General features: G+C 44.4%; 1 long non-coding RNA gene across 1 annotated transcript; it reads right to left on the bottom strand.

Annotated features, from left to right (window-relative positions):
• Positions 1-1200: 1200 nt before the first annotated feature.
• On the bottom strand, positions 1201-3282 carry LOC144408038 (uncharacterized). The gene is made up of 2 exons (XR_013467793.1): positions 2937-3282; positions 1201-1980 (listed from the first exon to the last, which is right to left on the bottom strand). It is a non-coding gene; the product is annotated as an uncharacterized LOC144408038 (long non-coding RNA).
• Positions 3283-7050: the final 3768 nt, after the last annotated feature.

The following is a 7050-nucleotide window of genomic DNA, read 5'->3' as shown; positions in this document are numbered from 1 at the left end:
CAACCATTAGCCCACAGGTTCCCTATGAAGATCACTCCTTTTGTTTTCCTCGCAATATTGTAGAAAGCAAGATACGTGGCAAACACAGGTTTCCTTCTCCCCTTATCACATATAATCTTTGTAATGAATCCTCCCTTTGAATATTTCTTGAATATTTCCATGAATATCTTCATGAATATCTTCATGAATATTTTCATGAATATTTAGATGAATATTTTTTGATTATTTTTTTGATTATTTTTTTGAATATCTTTTCTTTCACCAACCATTAGCCCACAGGTTCCCTATGAAGATCACTCCTTTTGTTTTCCTCGCAATATTGTAGAAAGCAAGATACGTGGCAAACACAGGTTTCCTTCTCCCCTTATCACATATAATCTTTGTAATGAATCCTCCCTTTGAATATTTCTTGAATATTTCCGTGAATATCTTCATGAATATTTCCGTGAATATTTTCATGAATATTTTCATGATTATTTTCATGAATATTTTTTTGATTATTTTTTTGAATATCTTTTCTTTCACCAACCATTAGCCCACAGGTTCCCTATGAAGATCACTCCTTTTGTTTTCCTCGCAATATTGTAGAAAGCAAGATACGTGGCAAACACAGGTTTCCTTCTCCCCTTATCCCATATAATCTTTGTAATGAATCCTCCCTTTGAATATTTCTTGAATATTTCCGTGAATATCTTCATGAATATCTTCATGAATATTTTCATGAATATTTTCATGAATATTTAGATGAATATTTTTTGATTATTTTTTTGATTATTTTTTTGAATATCTTTTCTTTCACCAACCATTAGCCCACAGGTTCCCTATGAAGATCACTCCTTTTGTTTTCCTTGCAATATTGTAGAAAGCAAGATACGTGGCAAACACAGGTTTCCTTCTCCCCTTATCACATATAATCTTTGTAATGAATCCTCCCTTTGAATATTTCTTGAATATTTCCGTTAATATCTTCATGAATATTTCCGTGAATATTTTCATGAATATTTTCATGATTATTTTCATGAATATTTTTTTGATTATTTTTTTGAATATCTTTTCTTTCACCAACCATTAGCCCACAGGTTCCCTATGAAGATCACTCCTTTTGTTTTCCTCGCAATATTGTAGAAAGCAAGTGTTACGGCCCTTTTGTAGACTCCAGGACAGTAAAACAACAATCAAAGAAAGGTGACAGAGTCAGGGTAAAAGGTGTCTTTCTAGTTTTTATTCTTACACAAAAAGAAGGTCCCAACAAGAGGGAGGGAGATGGTGGAAGATGGGACCTACAGGTTGTGCCAAACAAATGAAATGAATATAACAAAACGAGGCCTAGCTCACCACTGGCTCTTCATCCAAAACAAGTCAAACAAAATACCTTACCTGCTTCTCTAAAAAGGACTAAAGGAAAACGTTACACAGGAGGCAACAACCACTACACCTAGTGTGTCTATACAAAGGTATACCTACGTGCAAGAATGTACAGGGTACCCCAACTTACTAAGGTCCTCAACCTCCACCTTACCAAACTCCAGTTTTGCCAGCAGCCAGCTAAAGCTCATGTACAGGAAGACTGGCCACCAGCCCGCAGCACAGAACACACCCACTTCACTTCTCAGGAGTCTTCCTTTATGGACTGCCACCGGAACTGCTGATTGCTTTCCACCTGTGTTTGGAGTTGGCCAATCAGCATAATCACTGGGGGAGAGAAACCAATGAGCAGGAGGGAGAACGACAAGAACACATGCAGACCGTCCCCGTCTGGCATGTAACACCCCCACCCATATAAGCTCAGAAAAAAAATGAATGCCACAAAAACAATATCCCATAAAGTTACGATCTAAATTAATAGGGGAACATAACTATACCGCACGAGACAAGGCATCAGCAAGAACATTTTCAGACCCCTTTTTATGCACGATGTTAAGATTGTAGTCCTGAACAATGAGAGACCAACGCATCAGACGTTGGTTGTAGTTATGCATCCTGGAAAGAAATACAAGAGGGTTATGATCGGTGAATACTTGAACAGGCTTTTCACTAGACCCAAGATAAACCTCAAAATGCTGTAGAGCAAACAACAGGGCCAGAGCCTCCTTCTCTATTGTTGAATACCCAAGCTGATGCCTGTTGAATTTCCGTGAGAAATAACTCACAGGGTGGTCGATGCCGTTGGCATCCTCCTGCAGAAGAACTGCACCAGCTCCAACTGCGCTGGCATCAACCTCCAACTTGAAAGGCAACATGAAATCCGGGGCCTTCAGCACAGGAGTGCAACACATTATACCTTTTAGGCTCTCAAAAGATTGTTTGCACTCATTAGACCATACAAAGGGTTTTGCTGGACTGGTTAACGAGGTCAACGGAGCCGCTACAGAGGAGAAGTTTTTGCAAAACCGTCGATAATATCCCGACATTCCAAGGAATCGACGCAGCTCTCGCCGGGTTTTTGGCTCGGGGAACGCTCTAATCGCAGAGATCTTTGCATCCGCGGGACAAACCTGTCCTCGACCAACCTGCTGACCAAGATAGAGGACAGTTCCTTTTCCAAACTCACATTTGGCAAGATTGAGCGTAAGGGATGCGTTTAGGAGAGGGCCGAATACTTCTCTCAAGGTAGTCATGTGCTCACCCCACTCACTGGAATAGATGACAATATCGTCGAGATACGCTCTACAGTGTGGAACATCCCCAAGGACTGAATTTATCAGCCTTTGAAAAGTAGCAGGAGCGTTACACATACCAAATGGCATGACGGTGTACTGGAGGAAGCAGTCAGGTGTTACAAAAGCTGAAACTGCTGAAGCATGTGGGGTTAAAGGAACTTGCCAGTATCCCTTCAACATGTCAAGTTTAGTTACATATGTTGCAGGACCAATTTCATCAATGCAGTCGTCGATCAGTGGTAATGGATGTGCATCCGGGACAGTTACGGCATTTACCTTGCGAAAGTCAGTGCAGAACCGATAACTCCCATCAGACTTTGTATCCAAGAGACAGGGGGAACTCCATGGACTGGAACTTGGCACTGCAAATCCATTCTGCACAAGATAGTCAACCTCCTCTCTCATGGCCGCTCTCTTAACTGGATTTACCCGATAAGCTCGTTGTTTGATCGGCGTAGGGCTGGTTAAGACAATGTCATGCGTTATGACAGATGTTTGGGTGGGAGTGTCACGGAACAGGCACGGAAAATCACCAATAAGTGTCATAATGTCATTCCTCTGGTCAACAGGGAGATGAGACAAGTTGTGGGGCAGTTGCGACAATACCTCAGTATTAGTTAGTCTGGCCCCTATTGATGCCGCATTGCGCATCACCAACCCGTCTTCATTACCATCGACAGGAGAGCCCACCATGGAAACAGCTGCAACAGGTGACACCGTCGTTGACTCCTGGGCCTCTGATGACCCTGGGTGAACTTCTCGGAGGTGGTAGCGTTTCATCATGTTCACATGGCACACCCTATTTCTTCGCCTGCGGTCCGGGGTTTGAACCACATAATTTGTGTCACTGAGCTTCTTCTCCACTACATAAGGACCGGAGAACTTAGTGGAGAGAGCAGAACCAGATAAAGGTAAAAGAATCAAAACTTTATCACCTGGCTTAAACAAATGTGTGATTGCGCGCTGGTCATATCTTCTCTTCATCCTTGCCTGGGAAGAGGTCAGGGCCTCCCTAGCTAAAGAACAAGTTAGCTGGAGGCGCTCCTTGAGCTTGTGGACGTAGTCCGGAATACTTCGGACCTTCTGCTCGGGTACGACTAGTTGTTCTTTAAGAACTGTCAAAGGGCCCCTAACCTCATGTCCAAAAATTAATTCAGCAGGACTGAAACCTAGGGACCCCTGTACATTTTCGCGGGCAGCAAACATAACTAGTGGTACACTGTCATCCCAATCCCTCTCCGATTCGTGACAGTGTTTTCGCAACATGGACTTCATCGTCTGGTGAAATCTTTCCAGTGCCCCTTGGCTTTCTGGATGGTAGGGACTAGACGTCACATGTTTAATGTTTAACGTTCCGAGTGCTTGGGCAAAGGCTTTTGACATGAAGTTGGTGCCTTGATCGGTTTGAACTACTTTTGGCAGACCAAACAATGAAAAGAATTTTACCAGAGCCTTTGTGATTATTGGGGTAGTTATCCTTCGTAGTGGGATGGCCTCGGGGAACCTAGTGGAAGCACACATTACGGTTAGTAAAAACTGATTTCCAGTCTTAGTTTTTGGCAATGGCCCGACACAATCGACAATAATTCTCTCAAACGGCTCACCCATTACTGGAATAGGGCAGAGGGGAGCGGGAGGAATCACTTGGTTCGGTTTTCCAACGACTTGACACACATGACAAGTACGACAATAGTTAACAACATCAGTTTTGAGTCCTGGCCAAAAGAAATGTCTGAGGACTCTATCGTAGGTTTTGGTGATCCCCAGGTGACCTGACCATGGGTGATCATGGGCCAAGGACAGTACCTGAAAACGATGGGATGTAGGTACCACGACCTGGTAAGTCTCACTCCAATCCATCTCTTCTGAACCTCCCCTAGTCCAGCGACGCATCAACAGGCCATTATCGAGAAAGTAGGCCATTTGCTTTCTCTTAGCTTCTTCTTGGCTAAGAACAGCTGAATAACATTTCACCAGGGTGACATCTGCTCTTTGGGCTGCAATGTAATCGTCCCTGGTGGCTGGCAGTTCAACCCCCTCGCGACTTGTGAGGGTAGACCCAGTATCATCAGCAGGCTGAACCTCGCTCACAATAGCGTCAGGAACCGGTTCTGTTACCAGAAAAGTGTCAGACAAATCAATGCCATATCTCTTTGTGTGGGCTCTGGTAGTCACGCAAGCTGGAAATGTGCCAGGATGTATCTCTGCCATGTTGTCAGACCCCAAATGCAAATCGGGGCTGTCTACCAATTCAGGGACTGGTACAACTCTGCCACCAGCTAGGTCGTTTCCCAGGATGAAGTCTACCCCTTTAATGGGCAATGCTGTCAATACAGCCACTCTAAAGAACCCATTTACCAGGTGGGACAGAACATTAATTCTATGGAGAGGGGCTGGTATGTAGCTCATTCCAACACCTTGAATCACTACACTTGAGCGACATGAGGATATTGACGACCATGGTAAGATGCCCTCGCGAATAATAGACTGGGATGCTCCTGTGTCCCTTAGCATCCGTACTGGCCGCTGTTCTTCAGGGTTCCCAGTAAAGGAGACCAAGCCTTCAGACATAAAGGGTTTGAAACAGTCATCAGGTCCATCCTCTTCAGGTTGTAACATTCCAGCTTCTGGTGGTGACACCCCTTTAATCAGACCCATGCCTTTTGGCTTTTGTGGGCCAGGCGAGACCTGTTGTCTACGCTTCAGAGAAAAACAATCCGAAATGACATGTCCTTTCTTATGACAATAAAAGCACTCCCGATCACTACGAGGTGGAGACGGCGGTCCCTTAAACTTGTCAAATGGTGGACGGCCAATACTCTGCCCCATAGGACGTAGCGGTGCCTCTCTGTTCGAGCGGAAGGAAGACACAAACACATGCTTATGCGTGAGGACAAACTCATCGGCTAGGACTGCCGCTTTTGACACAGACGTCACCTTCTGTTCATTTAAGAATACTACCACCTTTTCTGGTAAAGTGCCCTTGAAGTCTTCTACCAGTATTAATTGTCGAAGGGACTCAAAATTATCCTTTACTTCACTGGCAGCACACCATTTATCAAACAGTACCCCTTTCTCTCTAGCAAACTCCACAAAAGTTTGTTCACTAGTCTTTTTATGGTTCCTGAACTTTTGTCGGTATGCCTCAGGCACGAGCTCATAGGCACGCAAAATTGCCTCCTTGAGCATTTCATACTTCAAACTCTCTTCTAATGAAAGAGATGACACAACCTCCTGGGCTTTACCCACCAGTTTACATTGAAGCAATATCGGCCACATGTCCTTGGGCCAGACCAGGGCAGTGGCTATTCTCTCAAAAGCGTTGAAGTAGGAGTCAACCTCAGACTCCCGAAATGTTGGCACAAGTGCGATGTTCTTGCTGACATCAAAACCTGGTTGGTTATGGCTGGTATGGGAAGATTTTGAGGTGTGTGTCGACTGTGGTCCCGCAGCAATTCTCATGGCCTCTATGTCCAGCTGACGCAGCTTGACTTCTTTTTCAGCCGCTATCTCCAGCCTGCGTACCTGTAATTGAAGATCATAGTCTGCTTTACGCACCATTTCCTTTTCCTGGGCTTCGAGCTGAAGGCGGGCTAGGCGGACCTTCAGCCTGGCATCCCCACTGGATACATGGAGCTCTGGGGAAAAAGGTTCAAAACGGGGCAAGGTTGCAGGAGGTACCTCAGGTTCAAACTTTTCACCCGAAGGAGTAGCCGGTGTACCCTTGCTTCCAACAGGGGAAGCTCCAGCACCCGCACCTGGAAAATCCTCCCCAACAGGAACGGCTAGGACCTTTAACTCTACCAATTGTTCTAATACTTTGTCTTTTATGTCCCGTTTAAGACTATACTTTCGAACGCTTATATCAAAATGGGATGCGATGGACAATAAATCATCTTTTCGGCACAAGTCAACTTTTTCAAAACTTGGATTTACAATAAAATCCTGCAAGTCAAAATTCATGGTTACCGTTGACCAAACTACAAATTAATTCTTCCCCTTTTACCGACTTTTTCTTTTCTTCAAGGGAAAGATCCCGGACGAGCCCCCACTTGTGTTACGGCCCTTTTGTAGACTCCAGGACAGTAAAACAACAATCAAAGAAAGGTGACAGAGTCAGGGTAAAAGGTGTCTTTCTAGTTTTTATTCTTACACAAAAAGAAGGTCCCAACAAGAGGGAGGGAGATGGTGGAAGATGGGACCTACAGGTTGTGCCAAACAAATGAAATGAATATAACAAAACGAGGCCTAGCTCACCACTGGCTCTTCATCCAAAACAAGTCAAACAAAATACCTTACCTGCTTCTCTAAAAAGGACTAAAGGAAAACGTTACACAGGAGGCAACAACCACTACACCTAGTGTGTCTATACAAAGGTATACCTACGTGC

Source organism: Gasterosteus aculeatus, chromosome 5, assembly GCF_964276395.1.
Source record: "Gasterosteus aculeatus chromosome 5, fGasAcu3.hap1.1, whole genome shotgun sequence".
Taxonomy (NCBI): domain Eukaryota; kingdom Metazoa; phylum Chordata; class Actinopteri; order Perciformes; family Gasterosteidae; genus Gasterosteus; species Gasterosteus aculeatus.
The sequence above is the reverse complement of the archived record's forward strand: the minus strand, read 5'-3'. Positions and strand labels throughout refer to the sequence as shown.